Genomic DNA, 19,913 nt, shown 5'->3' on the forward strand with positions numbered 1-19,913 from the left:
TATTTCTGAAAATAAATATTTTTAATTCGTAATGAAAGTTTAATTGAAATTTACTTTTTAGAAGTATTTAAACTACATTTGTAAGCAGTCAATTTGAAAAATATGCATAAACTTGATTTAAAAAAATATTATATTCACATTATAATCGTTTGCCTTTTGTGTAAAATGCATGTCTATAGTACAACGTGAACTTGATTTGAACGCAATAATTTTTGTTATTTACAATTAATAATATGTATAAGCTATATAAATTGTAAGCGCGTTTGCTTGTTCTGTGTATTTCAGTATAACCTTCCACGTTTTAATATTACTTATTATGACATAACTTTCGATTGTTGTACGGAAGGAAGGTATGTGAGTATTATACATATATGACGTCAATGGTTGAATGGTAACACACTTATCACTCAAAAAACGTCATCATATTAGGTACCTACTATATTTACTAATTTACTGTGTGTCTGTGTATATACAGTTCCTGATGCAGTCCGGTAGTTGACAGTTGTATACCTATGCAGTCTTGTGAAGTACTTGAGTAAAAGTATTAAAACTTTTTAAGAAATACTTATTCGCCTAAGTTTATATATTTTTATTTTAGTTTTAATTTTAATTATAATCGCGTAATAATTAATTATTATAAAATATAATCAAGATTTTTTTTATTTTTTACTGTTATACACAATCTGAAAATTCTGATACGTAAGACAATGAAAAAATCAGATTTTTATATTTAATAGTAACAAAATATTATATGGTGTAAATACTCGATAAAATGAAAATAAAACTCTAAAATGATTGCGAAAAAGATTAAAAAATTATAGTTGATATTTTAAAGTATCTACTTTTTAATAGTATTTATATTCGTACTTAAGTACATTTTTTAATTGAGTATTCAAGTAGGGTACCTATTTTAAATACTTTTCGAAATAAGTATCTGCATGTACCTGTATTTGAATTCTTTAAAAATGTATCTTTTAAAATACTGTGTAAATGTTACAAATAACGTTGCAAATAATGTCAATGAACGTTGAATTAAGTTATATCGTGTATAACGCTTTAGTCGCACTTCAGCCATAGGTAATTTGAGGAATTGTTACTGTCGAAAAAATCTTAAGTTATTTTCAAAAGCGTAACCCGTTTTAATGTATCCATTTTTTCCCGCAAACAGACTACAATTTTCTAGGGTTTTTGCATAATAGAGATCAACGGCAATAATTAGTGCCTTTAGAAATACTACCTATTCTAAAATTATGAAAATGTATATTGATAATTATACGTTTTATTAAGTAGATAGTGTTATATTATATTATATTACAATAATAATAATTTAAAATATCTAACTTATTTTTATAAATTGTACTTTTATGTTAACTATAATTATTAATTAAAAATGCATACTTAATATTTTATTTGTTTTAGATTCTGAGTGGAGCGATCAATGTATTGATTTTACAATTATGTGTGTTTTTATATTTATTTTTTTGTGTCAATTTCTTTTTTTAAAGCATTATAAAAGTTCAATTTAGACAAAATTCGTAAAAATCACGAAAGTGTATATTTTTAAATCTAAGATTTGAAAATTCAATACAAGATTCTTCATGAGTTTGTCTACTTTTATCAAATAAAAAATGTCTACCAGAAAATCAAATTAAATATTTATGAGCATTTGAATCACAACATTGGACATTCACTCAAATTCTCATGTATTTTTCTGTATTCTTATATTTTGCAGTTATTTAAAAACGAATAACTCTAGAATATATTATATTATTGATATTAAACATTATTATGCTTTATTATATCTTGAATTACCAATAAAAAAAATTATCATCATTAGTTATTAACTATTATTTAATTTCTAATTGTTCATACAAAAACAAGAGTAACAAGAGTAATTGTACATTTGAATTTTAAGCCTTTTAAAGCAATAATCCACTTTAGACAGAGATAAGAACTACAATTATTTCATATTTTAATTTATTTGAATGTTTTGGTAAAAATGTTAAAAAATATATATATTTTTTATTTAATTATTACCAAAAAAATTAAAGTTAGCCATTTTGTAGAGTTTATTTTTCTAAAATTATTGACGTTACAAAATTTTACTTTCATTAATTTCTTGATTAAATTTTTTTTTTTAGTTTTGAGAAAAATTTCAAATTATTTAACACTACCTGTGTTGTGTTATCAAACATGTGACTCGCCACGCCACGCGCGTTCTCGTTCGGCCGGTCGAATACTTGCCGTGTGCCTAGTTATATAATCATATTTTATTTCTTAAAAACTAGAAAAAATATTAAAAATCAGGTTTTTAATTCTACTTACTTGTTTCTCAATATCCTCAATCATTTTGAGTACCAACTGATTTTAGTAATGAGCTTTAAAGTTCTGTATAACGCCCGGTCCATCGATTAAATACAATTACGTTGGTGGGCAAAAATACGAGTTTAATAAATTTCAAATGCTATGACGGTTGTGCTGGTCAGTTGTCTACCAACAGTAGAATTTTTTTATTTCGGAATAACTCATCATCCCAATAATTAAGAGTTTTTTTTCAAAAATTTCTGAAATCATCCAAGCTTGTGATGATAGTGACGAAACGCTCCTTTAAAACACCGAGGGCTTTTCGACTTTTCAATAACAAGAGTTTTCTTTTATCAGTTCCTGTCATGTTGCCTGTCTTTGGATAATTTTCCACCCGAGCATATTTTTCCCACAAAGTGAAAAGTTTTATCAGAAGTTAATTTGAAAAAAAGACCTACTTCAAATGCTTCAATGGCATTATAAATTTCATCATCACAGTAACCTGCACGAAGGGATGGCTAAATGTTAGCCAGCCAATTAGAACACATTTCAGTATGCAGAGCATTTGAAATTGTCTATTTTCAGTCAGTTGTTCAGTAGATATATATATATATATATATATATATATATATATATATTTAGAAATAAGAAAATAAATTATGATCCACCTATCAAATATTATATAGGTATTAAACATTATTTTACGTCGATCGAAGGTCAACACCGACGGCAATAGTGTTGCCTACATAATATATGCGTTACAAGGTCAGACTCGGTTATATTTCACTAGGCATGCGCAGAAAGCGACGAGTATACAGAACGTCATAGTGCTTAGTGTTTTTTCCATTAGGAATATTATTATTATAAACAACATAATAAATCCTCGACAGCCTTGCAGCATATTTAAGTCACAAAAGTATACGCATCTAAGATTACTTAAATTACATAACAGAAATGTCTAATTTCCAGGAAACAATCAATCGTTTTGTCTTTAGGTCATTTTGTGATACAACGATTTCGTTCATCACAATTTGAAGCTCTAAAAATAATTAAGTCATGACATTATTTATAGTGTATAAAAAGAAAAGAACGTGCGCCTTCGACTTACAAAAGTGAATTATTTGTATATGTTAGTTAGTCGTTAGATATACATTAAAATTGAGAAATGAAGTTTTTTTTTTTTAAATTACTTAGTTTAAGTTAAATTACTTTATTAAATTATAAGCAGTGGCGCCGAAGTCAGTTTTTAGAGGTATTGCAAAGCAAGACCCACCCACCTACATTAGGTTGAGCGACTGCCCCTCAATTTTTTTCCACTCATCTACCTATCTATAATTTTAACAACTAAGAGTTATAAGTACAATTAAAGATTGTCAGCAGGGCCGTGTTAAGGGGGGTAGTAGAGTATATAAACCGGTAGCATAGTGGGCCGAAGCTCCCTCCCCCGGAAATTACTCAATTGTTAGCGTTTAGGTTAATGGTTTATCCTAATTCATAATGTTAGCTATGATGATAAATAAAATAATTTATAATTTTCATAAATTAAAATAATTTTAGCCAGTGTGTTTCGTAATAACACCCACCCACCCTTAATAGGTATTACAACTGATTACCTGGACATAGGGATCGGCACCACTGATTATAAGTATAAATATATGTTATTTTGAAATTACTTATGTAATATAAAACTAATCGAATTATTATACAAGTTAGTTTCTAATATGTAGGTATAATGTCTATGTCTTTGACTTAGTTGGAAGTTAGTTAGTAAAAATAATAACTTAAGTTAGAAATTAGAAGATGGTTTGAACATACTTTAATAATTAAATTAAATTTTATTTTATTACAAAATGATCTTAAGAATTTCAAACGATGTAAAACAATTATTGTACAATGTGACATTTAAAATTAGGTTTCTTATAAGTAGTTAGTGTTTCATATTACAACCAAAATATCTAAAAATCTATGATAGTTTTATTTCTTTAACATTTTGACGAAAGTAGATATATTTTAAACCAATAAGAATTATGTGTGTTATTTCGTTATAATATTTAAAAACATTATACTAGAGACCTACTTAATTTTACGTTTATAATAAATTTTACATTTGGATTAATTTTAAGCTATTGCCTATTATTATACTATGAACCTAAATTAGGGGCATCATTTCAATAAAAAGCTGGGATGTTAAAAAATTTCCATTTTTTTAGATTCTGAGCGGAGCGATTTTTTATTTATTTTTTGTGTCTCTCATCACGTTTTGGGGCAGTAAAAATGCTTAGATTTTTGAGTTCAGTACCTCGTTCGATCAGAAAGTGAATCTAGTTGGTACTTTTGGGGGTCAAAAGTAAAAACAAACTAAAAATTAAGGGAAAGCGGGAAATTTTACGCACACTCATTTTTCGATAAAATCGATTTTGGTTTTTGATGTAACTTTAAAAAAAAAATGACCATATATACATGAAATTTTCACCGAATGTTTATATGAGTATATTCTATCCACCATGCAATTTTCAAAAATTGTCGACTTAAGTTGAACTATTCATAGGCGTTTGAAATTTTCGATCATTATTAGTTTTTTTAAAATTAATATCGATAAAAATGTATTTGTTGGGCAGAAAAGCTTGAAAATTTAATACAAGGCTCTTAACATATTGTTACAATAGCAGTTGAAAAATAAAAGAAATTCATAGTCACAATATTTTTTTATAAGCATTCAAAGTTTGAATTTTGACAAAATACGTAAAAATCACAAAAAATCACAAAATATTTTAATTCATAAAAAATTTTCTTTTTAAATCTAAGATTTGAAAATTGAATAAAAGATTTCTTAAGTTTTTCAATCTTTATCACCAATAAAAAGTCCACCGGAAATTCAAATTACATTTTTATGAGCATTTGAAATTTTACAACATTGGATTTTCACTTTTAGCGATTTCTTTATTTTGGTGTAACTCTAAAACAAATGACTGCAGATACTTGAAATTTTCATTGAATGTTTATATAGGCATTTTCTATATTTGATAACATTTTCAAAATATTTAGATTTGCTTTGAGCTGTTTACTGACATTTAAATTTTTTAATTTTTTTCTATAAATATCGATAATAATTTATGTGTTCGGTAGAAAAGCTTGAAAATTTAATACAAGGCTTCTAACACATTGTAACAATAGCAGTTAAAAAATATTAAAAATACATATGCAAGATTTTTTTTTATACGCATTTAAAGTTCAAATTTTGACTAAATACGTAAAAATTACGGCAATGTTCAAATTATCTTAGATAGAAATTCATAAAAGTTTTTCTTTTTAATTCTAAGATTTGAAAATTTAATACAAGGCTCCTAACATATTTTTACAATTGCAGTTGAAAAAAAAAATAAATACGTAGTCACAATTTTGTTTTATTAGCATTCAAATTTTGAATTTTGACAACATATTATGTACAAATCACGAAAATTCGTAAATTATTTTATGCTAGAAATTCATAAAAAATTTTCCTTTTATATCTAATATTTGAAAATTTAATACAAGGCTCCTAACATATTTTTACAATTGCAGTTGAAAAATAAAATAAATATATAGTCACAATTTTTTTTTACAAGCATTCAAAGTTTGAATTTTGACAACATGTGTAAAAATCACGAAAATCACGAAAATTCGCAAATTATTTTAAACTAGCGAAATTCATAGAAAAATTTCTTTTTAAGAGGACGCCACACCCGCATGTGTTGTCTCCGTCGTACAAGTGCGTAGCATAGCAAATTTTACGCTCAGCAGATCACGATTATCTTCGTTAATTTAAAATTTAGAGTGAATTGACTTATTATAAAAATTAAAGGCATGATTATTACCGAGGGCATCTCATAAGCTTTTTATTATATTTTAATTTTAAACTGAGTTATGATTATTTTAAAATTGTAAATTATTTTTATATCTAAAAATACTCATAACTCGGTTTACAATTAAAATATAATAAAAAGCCTATGAGATGCCCTCGGTAATAATCTTGCCTTTAATTTTTATAATAGGTCAATTCACTCTAAATTTTAAATTAACTGGGATAAAATTTGCTATGCTACGCACTTGTACGACGGAGACAACACATGCGGGTGTGGCGTCCTCTTAAATCTAAGATTTGAAAATTTTAATAATCTATAATATATTCTAGACAGATAAACCGTCTTCGCCCAGAATCGTTTTTCGTCTACAATGATATAATATCATTGGATTCAAATTTAATTCCATCTATTACAGTAACCCACTTGTAACCTAGCTACTGTACAGCAGAGCGACACCCACGACTTACCCGCCTTTTTTAGTTTTTTAGGGCTAAAGTCTTTTTTATTGATAGCAAAATGGGATACAGGGATTTTACACAGTATTATAACTCTAATAAATATTTTTATTTTTATTTATATTAAACGTAATATAGGTAGGTAAATTTTTATAACTTCATATAGCGAAATTAAAGTTGACAAGTGTAACTATACACATTTAATCAAAATATGTTTAATATTTTTGAATTTAAAATTAAATTAAATTATTCCCTTCATGCTTCCATCGCCAAAATTATGCTAATATATTTTTTTTCATATTATCTTACATATGGTTATGGATACCCGCATAATAAATCATTAAAATGTAAAATATCATTACGAAACAATGTTTTGGTGCTGCGCACACCCAAGCCTCTCTTCCAAATTGTATCTATATACCTAAATCTAATCACACTGTTCTACGGTAAGGTGATATTGACTCAAAAGTTCATAATAATAATAATATAATATGATAAAATTAATTCTAGCTACTTATTTTAATAATAAAATATTAATTTATATATTAAATGCAATGTTTTCAGCATAAATTAAATCAGTTTCCTGACAGTGTATAGTAATTATCAAACATAATGTTCTCCTCTGTTTCAAGCTAGATATCAATATTAGTTTATTGTACTTATACAAATCTTATCACAACACATTTATTTTTATTTTAAATACTGTTTATGCTTGAATATTGTTTTTCTGTATGCGTTTTGTGTAATTGCTATAATGACTATAGTTTGTCATCGGAATATTAATTTTGTATTGGTAGGTTCATATTTTAAAGTAAGTATACACTGTAATATGAATAGTGTTAACTTTATATCATATTTTCATGATTTCACGATTTTACAAAGACTGCTATTATTTACATAAACATATTTATTATTAATTTATTGGTAGCTAAATCATTTTAAAAGTAATTGAACGTCCTCTCCTACTATGCTTTTAGACGCAGTTGATGGTAAAACATCTTATTATATTTTGACCCCTTCGGAAGTGATTGGAACCACCCCAAGTTACGCCAATATATACGTAACCACTATCCGAAAAATTATCTCACGTAGCTTGCCATCGTCCAAAACTATTACGAAGTAGGTACAATATTTTATTATGTTAATCACTGGAACACTTGGTGTTTGGGGTTTGATTCACAATAATAGGTATATGACAGGATATGTTACATTATATATTACTTAAATAATAATTTAAATGTACAGTTACTAGTGATTAGTTTAATAGCTACCTAATTAAATAATCAGCACAATATGCCACATTTTACAAATTAATACTGTCCTCAATACTGCAGCGCTCTCTATACGCTAAAGCTAGTGCTGGCATAACAGTGAATTTTTTAACAACTAATTGTACGTACCTATGAATACGAAAGCAAAATAAAAATAAATTAAATTGAATTAAATTTACAAAATAGTATTGAAGACAATAATTTTCATTTAAAAACGTGCACTAGAGATAACAGTTTTTACGTGAAGTATATATTATATAGCGATAACTTGAGCCCGGAATTGTATTCTTTTGCATATTTTCAACTTTTTAAAAGAATATTAGTATCTTATTTTGGCTATTTTTAAAGAATATAATTCCGGTCTCTGGCGATAACTATGGGTCTGAAATTAATTACAAGATAGATCTAGCTGTTTAACATATTTTTTAAGCAACATTAAACTCAATTGGAAAATGATTTATTTTAAATGAGTGACATGAATTTGAATCAGTATTTATAACACTATTTTTTACCTCAATACTTATAAGTACAAATTGTTAAACTGTCGTCTCCCTAAATCTCAACATTTGTATTGGACAAAAATTCTTCAATCTACATCATCAGTATCATCTTCTCTGGTAGAAAAGTGTATGTGAATCTGGTACTTTTGAGTGTTTGAAATTCCCAAAAGTCTTAGAAAGTATCGATAAAAACAAAACAAGTGAAAAGGGTCATTTTAAGCAAAACCAATTTAAAAAAAAAAATCAATTTTATTTTTTTGTTGAAACTTTAAAACTAATAAACGTAGACATTTGACATTTAAACCAAATATTTTTTTCAGCATTTAAAATGTATATGGTGTTTTTTTCGAAATATTTTGACTTTTATGAGATATAAAATAGAATATGGGAACATTTTTATAATTTCGTAAACATGTTTTAAAAATAAATGATTCTCGAAAAAACTTATTAACTTAATAAAAAGCTTGAAAATTTATTACGAGGTTCCTCATAAATTTTGTTATTGGAAATTTATAAATATTAAAGGTATATTATTTTAAATATGTATTTAAAATTTAAATTAAAAAAAATTCATCAAAATCCCGAAAATTCGCAAATTATTTTCCAGTCAGAAATTCTTACAATTTTCCTTTCATAGCTAACATTACAAATTTTAATAAAAGATTCTCCACACGATGTTTTACTTTTAACAAAAATAAATTTACTAAAAAATTACACTATTTATAGGAATGAGATATAATAGATTTTTAATAATTTTTTTTTTAAATTAAATTTGATTATTTATACAAGTAGTGCTGAAAGATAAATTTCGATCAAACCATTTTTTGAGCAACCATATGTTATCTTATTCTGATATTTACATTATTAACATATCTCGACAGCAGACACCTTCGACACTCATAGTAAATAATATACGACAAAGCAATAATTATAAATTATAATATAGATGTGAAACGTTTTTACATCCTCTTGAAAATATTTATTTTATTTTCGATAGGTAGTAAAATGTTCAGACTTTACGTACGACTTGTGTACAATATTTTTGGTCTTACGTTTATAAAAATGTTACTTCTAAAAATATACGTCACATGATGTATACTAGAACTTTCACCTTATTTGTTCCCTTCTACCGTCCTTCAGCGTTTCTGCACTACGGTTCGCATAATAATAATAATAGTAATAATATTTAAGTTGTTACTTTTTGTAATAATTTCCACCAAACTACATAGAAGTTTGGCTCACTTAACTCGTACCACAACATCCATTCTGTCCCGCGAGTTTATAATATATATATATATATACAAAAATTATTGTGAAAGATTACGATGTTAGAGTCCATGATGCATTATATATAATACAAAGGATAGTAAATCTAAATAATGGTACTTTTACGGCGTTTTGTCTTGTGGACATAAATTCATGTAATTCGTATTTATATTTGGAAACGTTGACCAATACGTTTCTATACATGGCTTGCCTCTAACTCCATTCCGAGGTCTAATATTATATATACTGTAGGTACTCTCGAAGATTTATCTGATTTTAAAGTCCCCCATAAGTACATAAAGTGTCTGTGTATATATATATATATATATATATATATATATATATGATCTAGGTGTTGGAGCTGTTAGGAGCTTAAACCCTCTCTATAGGTCATAATATATATATGATATAGTATTTGCAATAATATTATAGTGTATTATTTTTATTAAAATACGGTTAAGTCCATACCTAGTTTATATTTATTTGTATATATATTTATTATTTATACCATATCTGAGTTACCCAAATTCTATAATATGCTAGGTATATTATAGACTTGTAATTATACTATATTTGTTTTCATTGAATGACTGCTAAAATAGACAATTATCACATTTTTGAAATTTAGGATCCTAATCAATGTTATCATAATCTTCAAAAGATTTTCGTTTATTATTATACATTATTATTTCCCGCCTAACAATCCTTTAATCCAAAAAAATAACAACTATATAGGCAGATGATAATTAAACATTATAGATACACATACTTGTAAAAAATAAAAAAATAATTTAATTTATGTATACTCTTATAAAATAAATATTATGTTACCTATTTAATATTTAAGCTGTAGGTAATGAATATTTAAATTAAATTAATATATTTTTTATTTGAATTTTGATTATTGGTATACGTATATTTACTAAAAGTTTCGTAATTATGACAAACAAAATATTCTGTACATGTATTCAGTTTAGGGAGTCATTTCAACTAAGCAAATACTGTAACAGTAACTAAAAATTGTATACTGCAGTGGCGAAGCGTCATAGGAGACAAAGAGACAACGTCTCCCCACTTAGAAATTAGAACACGGGACAAACAAATAATTATTTTGTTTTATTTAATATTAGAAAATGTGAATTTTATTTTATATTATAAAATATATTATGTATATGTTTCAGTATTGTTAAAATCGGTTTTTCGTTGTAGTGTTGTACAGTTATGGATTTCTTAAAATAGATTAGAAGCGCGCGATACGGCCGTGCGTACGAGCTGGCGATACGGGTCATTCCAAATATGGTATTATATCTAAGAGACGTTGCGACGCAACGTCTCACAAATATGGGCACGCGGGTACAGGGGATTGTCAATCAGAGTGGGGTTTACTATGTACGCTATGAGACATGTCTCGCCGTTCGTAATTACCTCAATCCTTAATATTTATTATTTAATACGTTGCCGTTGCGATTGTCACACTCACGCCGCGCCATCGTAAACTTGTAGTGTTTTATTTTATTGCATATATTATGTTTATGTACAATATATTATGTTATATTAAATATTAATTAATATTATCTTTAGTATATATTTTAAGTTTTTAAATATAATTCAATTTTGTTTTTAGTTTTTGAACATTTATTTTTTACCTTATAAGTTATAGATAATGTCCATAATTGCCGGGCTCAAGCACGAAAAAAAAGGGGGGGAGTCTAGGCATATTAGTGCCATTTTTTTTCAGTGTCTCCCCGATCAAAAACCTCAAGCCTCGCTACTGGTATACTGACAAGTACAAATTTATGTATTTATAAAAAAATTATTAGTTTTGAATAAAGAGTAAATTTGTAAGTATAACAAAAATTACTTTAATCAATACAAACATGCCCTGTTATAGATAAAAATAGTGCAGTATTATACTAAATATTCAATTTTATTACTAATATTAAATACTAAATATTTACTAATTATTTTGTACATGCAATCAAATGTATTTAGTAACAAAAAAAAAAAATTAATAATTGACTGTTAACATACGAAAAAAATCAATATGTTTTTAGCTGGTTAAACATGTGCCTTATATACAGGACACTATGACCGAAAGGGTTTTAATATACTTTTCCTAATCAAAAAAAATTAATTTGTATACTTATTTGAACGTAATGTTGTTACTGAGATAACTAAATTTCACAGCTGCCACTACTATATTTTGGTCCTACAAAAATAATTTTTTTTCAGTAATAATTACGTCAGTTGAGATCACATTTTCAATAGATACACTGTGATAGAACTATAGAGACGTTAAGATGATGTCACAGTGGTATGTGTTGTCAGTTGTAGGTATTCGTCTTAAAACTTAAAAGACGTACTTCATAACAAATTTTCATTTAGCTAAACCAATTTTTAGTTATAACAAAACGAATACAAACATTATAGACCATATTTTTCATTAATAATAGATTCTCTGTACCAAAAATCTCCCAAAAATTTGTTGTGCGGTTAGGTTAGGTGTGTATTGGGGGGGAGGGGGGAGAGTTAATGTGAGTATTTTTCCTGTGTCTGTCTGATTAAAAGCTCAGCCTAATAAGTTTGGCCCAATAGGTTGTTGGTCAAAAATACGACTGTTTGTAAGGGTGAATGAAAGTTCTTACACGATACCTATAATAGGTAATAGTAAAAAAGCTGGTAAGTCGTGGATGTCGCTCTGCTGTACAGTAGGTTACTGTAATGGATGGGATTAAATTTGAATGCAATGATAGGTATCATTGTATACGAAAAACGATTCTGAACGGAAATGATTTGTCAGTCTAGGATATATTATATTTAAATATTGTCATATTCTATTTTGAAACAAATATATTATTTTTCAATTAAGACGCATTTTGCATAAGGCATGGTTAATCAATTAATGTAGTTATCATGTAGTTATCATAATTCATAATACCTTATATTATCATAGATATACGAATACTTGGTTTGAGGATAAATCGTTATCATAACGCGATTTCATAAAAATTTAAAACTCAAACGCTCAAAACATTTTTCCTATAATGACGCTTCAAATTTTCTCTATAGCTATTTGAAGCAAAACTTATGGAAAACTTATTGTTGAATTTTATAACCTTATAGATAAAAATACAAACAATATTATGAATTTTGAACTACAAACAAATTCGTAAATATTCATGGTTTTGACGAATTTTTGTCAATATTTGAAATTGAAATGCTTATAAAAATTTAATTTGCATTTCCGGTGGACATTTTTTTTGTGATAAAGATTAAAGAACTTCTAAGGAATCTTATATTAAATTTTTAAATCTTAGTTTAAAAAAGAAAATTTTTTATTAATTTTTAGCTTAAAATAATTTGTGAATTTTTGTGATTTTTACGTATTTTGTCGAAATTCAAACTTTGAATGCTTATAAAAAAAAATTGAAACTATGAATTTCTTTTATTTTTCAACTGCTATTGTAATAATATGTTTAGAGTCTTGTATTAAATTTTCAATATTTTCTACCTAAAAAATAAATTTTTATTGATTTTAATTTAAAAAAAAAAACTAATAATGATTGAAAATTGCATATACCTATGAATAGTTAAACTTAAGTCAACATTTTTAAAAATTTCATGGTGGATAGAATATAGGTACCTATATAAACATTCAGTGAAAATTTCATGTATCTGGGTCATTCGTTTTAAAGTTACATCAAAAATCAAAATCGATTTTGTCGAAAACTGATTGTACGTAAAATTTCCTGTTTTTCCGTTAATTTTTATAGTTTGTTTATCCCGATTATTTAGAAAAATATTAAGAATTTTTTACTTTTGATCCCCAAAAGTATCAACTAGATTCACTTTCTGATTTAACAAGGTACTGAAGTTAAAAGTCAAAGCATTTTTACTGCCCCAAAACGTAATGACAAACACAAAAAAAAAATATTCATGGTTTTGACGAATTTTTGTCAATATTTGAATTTCAAATGCTAATAAAAAATTTTGAACTATAAACGCTTATTAAAAAAAATTGTGACTTACGAGTTTTAATTTTTTTTAGCTACAATAAGAGCAACTCATAAGGAACCGTGTATTAAATTTTCAAGTTTTTTTGGTCGCCAACATTTTTTTACCTACACTTCAAAGAAAAATTCTCAAAAAAATCGAAAATTTCAGTGGTCTATAAATAACTCAAAAAAATTAAAAATTTTTTGAAAATTAAACTGTATATAGATAACATAACATTAACATAAACATTTGGTGAAAATTTCAAGTATTTACAGTGATTAGTTTTTGAATTACAACCATATAAAAAAATCGATTTGGTCGAAAATCGAATTTTATCTGTCTAGAATATATTATAGATTATTAAAAATTTTCAAATCTTAGATTTAAAAAGTAAATTTTTTATGAATTTCTAGCTTAAAATAATTTGCGAATTTTCGTGATTTTTACGTATGTTGTCAAAATTTAAATTTAAATGCTTGTAAAAAAAAAAAAAATGTGACTATGCATTAATTCTTTTATTTTTCAACTGCTATTGTAAAAACATTTTAGGATCCTTGTATTAAATTTTCAAATCTTAGATTTAAAAAGAAAAACTTTTATGAATTTCTATCTAAGATAATTTGAACATTGCCGTAATTTTTACGTATTAAGTCAATATTTGAACTTGAAATGCTAATAAAAAAAAATTGTGCCTATGTATTCTTATAATTTTTTAATCACTTTAAGAATAACTTATGAGAAACTTTGTGTTAAATTTTCAAGTATTTTGATAGGGCCAAAAAAATTTTATCGACACAAAATTTCAGAAAAATTGAAAATTTCAGTCGTCTATAAATATCTCAAAAAAAGTCAAAATGTTTTTAAAATTAAATCATGTAAAGAAAATGCCAATTTAAATAACTGGTAAAAAATTTTCAAGTATCTACGACTTATATTTTTTGAATAATTTTAAATGTTTAAAATCGTTTGAGGATAAATCGTTATCGTTACGCTATTTCGTAAAAATTTAAAATTCAAACGCACCTAAAATTTTTCGTATAATGATCCTTCGAATTTTCTCTATAGCTACTTGAAGGAAAACTTAGTGTTGTATTTTTAATCCTTAGTTATAAACACAAAAAATTTTATGATTTTTAAACTTCAAAATTACTTGCAAATTTTTGCGTTTTCGACCGATTTCGTAAAAATTTGAACTATAAACGTTTATAAAAAAAAAATTGTAACTTACGATTTTTATTTTTTTTTGCTAAAATAAGGACAACTCATAAGGAACCTTGTATTAAATTTTCAAGTTTTTTTGGTCGTCCAACATTTTTTTACCGGCACTTCAAAAAAAAAATTCTCAAAAAAATCGAAATTAAAAATTCTTTGAAAATTAAACTGTATACAGATCTCACTAATATAAACATTTGGTGAAAATTTCAAGTATTTACAGTGATTAGTTTTTGAATTACAACTATATAAAAAAATCGATTTGGTCGAAATCTGGTTTTGCGTAAAAATTCCCGTTTTTCGGTCATTTTTTTTTTGTTTTTCTCGATATTTTTGAAAACTGTTGGAAAATGTTTACTATTGACCTGTATAATGCACCAAGGATTTTCAATTTTACATCGGAAACCACCCCCAAAGTTTGAAATCGAAGCATTATTTCGACTAGTTATGCTGTACACAGACACACACACAAAAAAAAAACACATCATTGTAAATTCAATACATTCATCACTTCGTTCAGAATCTAAAAAATAGATAATAATATGTTAGTTTTTATACGGTGGAAAAATTATATGTGGAAATTCCTTGGCATATAATATTATATTGCCTGTTAGGGCATTATTTTTTATAATATTTTATGTGCCTATGAATATAATTAAACTGACGATAACGTCTAAAAAAACAAAAACAAAAATAAATTTTATAAATGAAATATTGTAAATTATAAGCGTTTACGATTGATGTTAGAACTAAAATACGGTTAGGTTAAATAAAATTTAAACAAACATCAGTTTTTTTTGGCCGTGTACCTGTGTACTTCTTTTATTGTGTAGGAACTTACACATCTCATTTTTATATTATTCTTTTAGAAATTCTTAGATCTTATTTGTAGGAATTAACATAGGTTATGTTACTATTCCTTATTTTCATAATTTTTGGAAAAATTAGTATTTCATAGGTAAAGATACTAGGTACTTACAAATTCATTATTGCCACAATTATAATTACAATTTAAATTATTGTAAGTTTGAACATGGGCGATGTGTATGTGTGTGTATTGTGTGAGGCTGTAACATGTTGTTTTAAAGTATTATTTATTTTTTAATGCGAGCTATTATTGTTTATTATTCTTTGGTTTCTTTTTCTGTCGAACGGAAAGTTATGCAAATCAAAAAATAAATTGTATGTCTACATTTATTGGTACCAAAAACAATTATAACAGTACTAATGTTATAATTTCGTATTATTTAATTACTTGATTTTAATATGTTTCGACTGCTTTAATAAAAATTCTAAAACAAAAAATTACTCTAAAATTTATTAGTGGTGTCCAAAAAAAATTAATTACAGCTCAAAACAAATTTACCATGTTGTATGTTGTAAGACGGATACAACAAATGTGAGTTATCTTAACCAGGGAACGAGGATCGACGCTTTGACAAGTATAATCATCACTATAATCATCACTATACTCACGAATTAAAATACATTTAATTCATTAGTAAATAAATAACGTACTCAATACTATAATGTGATAGTAGAATATATTTTACTATGAAAAACCAAATTAATATTAACTAACGATTAATTTCAGAAACACTTGAAACTATTATTATTATATGATAATAATATCATGATTTGTAAGAAATACTTGTTTAGGAGGGTAGTTCTCTATCCCTCCCTTCGTCTAATCAAATGCGCTACTGTGACAGTGTAAAACGCACAGTGTGCATAATTTGCTACCTGCTTAAGTGAAGTAAGTTGATCGTTGATTATTACCACATGAATCGAATTTTGTGCGGGGCTAGTTTCCACTTAATCGACAAGTTTTAATTAAGACGTTGATTGATTTCTTCCCTTTACGACAGTCTATAGCCTTATGGGTAGGTACATCCAGACATCCAGTGGATAATCAGAGATCATTAGCCGTTGTATTTCGCTGTGGTTTTGGTTACATCCTTTATTAATAATTTACCGTATTAGGTTACTTTGTAAATAATTTTATGTCAAAAATGCGTTATACGATTATATCTAAGTAAGGTATTTATAGGTACATGACGTATTTAATACTATTTTCTAGACATGATATTAATTTTCAAAATATTTTGTCTCGTTTTTTATTATTTATAATAGATAATTGCTGAGTTTTTTTCTCGATTTGTGTATGATGAGTAAATACAATAGGACATTAGTCCTATGTTAATTTGAACATTTAACATACAAGGTTCCTCATAAGTTTTTATTACAGTAATAAAAAACATCCAAAGTAAATTTTCAAAATGTATATGTATATTTTAAAGTTAAAGTTTTTATAAAATGTATCATAAATTAGGGCCCGGAATCGTATGCATTTCTATATTTTTACTTATTAAATTAAAAAGTAGTTAGGTAAGACACAATTTTGAATCTTAACTTATATGTGTTAGTATGAAAAATGAAATGTTGTATATTTTTGCATATTTGGAACATTTTTCATTTTTATGCATATTAATACTTATACTAATACTTAACGCTATAGCTTATGTAAAACCTGTGAATGTACGAAGAAAAAACTTTGCTAAAAACCGACGTGCATTAATTTTTTACAATTGAATACATCAAAATACAATGAAATTATATCAACTAGGTATTTAATACATTTTTTGGTTTCATATTAATTATTTAATAAATTATATTATATATTTTTAAACTAAATAAATTTAATTAAAATGCATTTTTGATCACATATTTATGCATATTTTAGGTGCATATTTAAATGAAAATCAGTGCATATTTCGTACAATTTTAGTGCAAATAATTCCGGGCCTTAATGATAATTATTTTATAGTGTAGGTAACTAGTGTAACATTCATAAGTTTTTTATTTCAACATCCAAGGTTTTTAATGATATAGTAAAATATTTCATATAGTAAAATTTTTTTTCTCAATCAGTTTCTAACATTTAGTTAGGTATTATTTAAATAATATTGATCTTACAAGAAATTTAAAACAAGAAATTTTTCATTATTTATTAAGTACTTAAATTGAAAATTATTATTTTCATGAGAGAATGAAATTATCAAAATATTCAGACAAATGTTTATCTTTTTACAGGATTTTAAGATTTTGACTTCTTTACATATGGCATTCTTCAAAAAGCTTTAAAATATATTAAAATATTTCTCATAAAATAGCAAACTGCAGATTGAGGTCCCTTAATTTTTTAAGTATTACTTTTAATTTATAAAAATTATTCAATATTCATTAACATGTCAGTTTTTTTTTAAATTGATTTTTGTTAGTAATTTTTATAATTCAAATGTCATGATTAAAACGTTTAATCAATTATAATTTGTTATACTCAATAAATATGATTATTATTGAAATATATTAAAATTTAATATTACCTATTAATACATATAAATCATTAATATTTAAAGACGATAAACGATAAAAGGAAATTAAATAATAAATACAACTTTTTTAATGGAAAAACTGAAACATTAATACCATAAAATAATTAAAATTTGGTGATTGAGTGATTCACTAAGCACATCTCCCCTTTTATTCATGCATTTATTTAATTATAATTTTTGTATTTTTAGTTATAGCTTCGTGTAATTCGTATAATTCATATTTTTAGACTCTTCGGAATTAAATACCATTTATCTCTTTAAGGAGTGTCCGGCGTTGCGATACAAACGAAACTTTTTTTTAGTGCTCAAAACAATGGTTTTTGTTAATATCTATCAAAATTAAAACTAAAATGAGTAGTTTGAGAATTATTGAACTATAATATAATGTACTAAGGGTAATAATCTTTAATACTGGTTTTAAAACCAAAAAAAAGGTATGATATTCTGCAGTAAAGTACCAACTCATCGATTATAATCTGCGATAGTTTCTAAAATCTTTAGTTAATGATAATAACTGCCTCAATAATGTATTACTATATTATTTTAAAATAATCACAGCCTTCAAATATTTTTCATATTTTCAGTATCATAGAATTTTATACTTCGTAAATACAGTTTCATAATTCAGAAACTATTCATTTGAATTTAGAATTGTACATAGCAAGAATGAAAAAAAAATAATCAGCACAATAATTTACAGTAAAAATGGTGGATGAGAATTAAAAACAAAGAATCGGAACATTAATACGGAATAATATTCTAAAATTGCATACAAATGTGTAATTGAAAAAAATGGTGTTAAGACGTTAAGTTGGTACTTACAAGTATACTTAAAATGTCTAAAAATTAATATTTGAATAGATCAAAATGTTTTAAGCATTTATTACAAATTATCCTGACAGGAATAGATTGTTTTTTTTGCATCTCAACAACTATTTAGTTGTTTAACGTTTAAGTTAGGTTAAATGATTACGAATTCAGTTGGATTCAATGTCAAAATAGTACGAATAATTGAATAATAAGATCTGTTCTTAATATTTCATTATTTCACAACAAATTTGTTCCATATTATCGGTACCTACATTAAACAATTATTCTATTTGAAATCATATTATTTCAAGTTTAGTTGATTAATTTCAGCTTTAATCGTGGTTTTATTATACGTATTTAGAGTTTTTAGAGTTTTAACGTTCGTTTGTTTCAATATTACCATGCTCACAAATAGTTGCATTAAGATTTAATAAATAAAATAAAATTGTCTCAAAAAAAGTACGAAAAAGAAACCGTGCGCACATCAGAAACCGATTAACGATTAATTATAATGGAGATTACATTATAGCAGTGTGACATACGATAGGTAGGTATATATATAATAATAAAATTACAATAACTTCGATATTAACTACCTATTGCAACAACACTCATTGGCGATATCGACCATAAAAACAACCAGTATGATTACAAAATTTGTATTAGACTTTTTAATGATCGAACAAAAACGGCAATCATAATATGATCAATTTTGACAATTTCATAGTGATTTATCTGCAATACATCACGCCCAATAATCAGCGACATCAAAATATATCAAAACGCATCGTGCACAATGTTACGACGATAACGATAATAATAATGATATATTGCACTATTAATTAACACCGTATTAAAAACA

General features: G+C 25.7%; 1 long non-coding RNA gene across 1 annotated transcript; it reads left to right on the forward strand.

Annotated features, from left to right (window-relative positions):
* Positions 1 to 496: 496 nt before the first annotated feature.
* Positions 497 to 1,602, forward strand: LOC149060851 (uncharacterized). Its single transcript, XR_016189363.1, has 2 exons — positions 497 to 541; positions 1,420 to 1,602. It is a non-coding gene; the product is annotated as an uncharacterized LOC149060851 (long non-coding RNA).
* The last annotated feature ends 18,311 nt before the right edge of the window (positions 1,603 to 19,913 follow it).

Source organism: Diuraphis noxia, unplaced genomic scaffold, assembly GCF_037042655.1.
Source record: "Diuraphis noxia isolate RWA-SAM2 unplaced genomic scaffold, SU_Dnox_SAM2 contig0001, whole genome shotgun sequence".
Classification (NCBI taxonomy): domain Eukaryota; kingdom Metazoa; phylum Arthropoda; class Insecta; order Hemiptera; family Aphididae; genus Diuraphis; species Diuraphis noxia.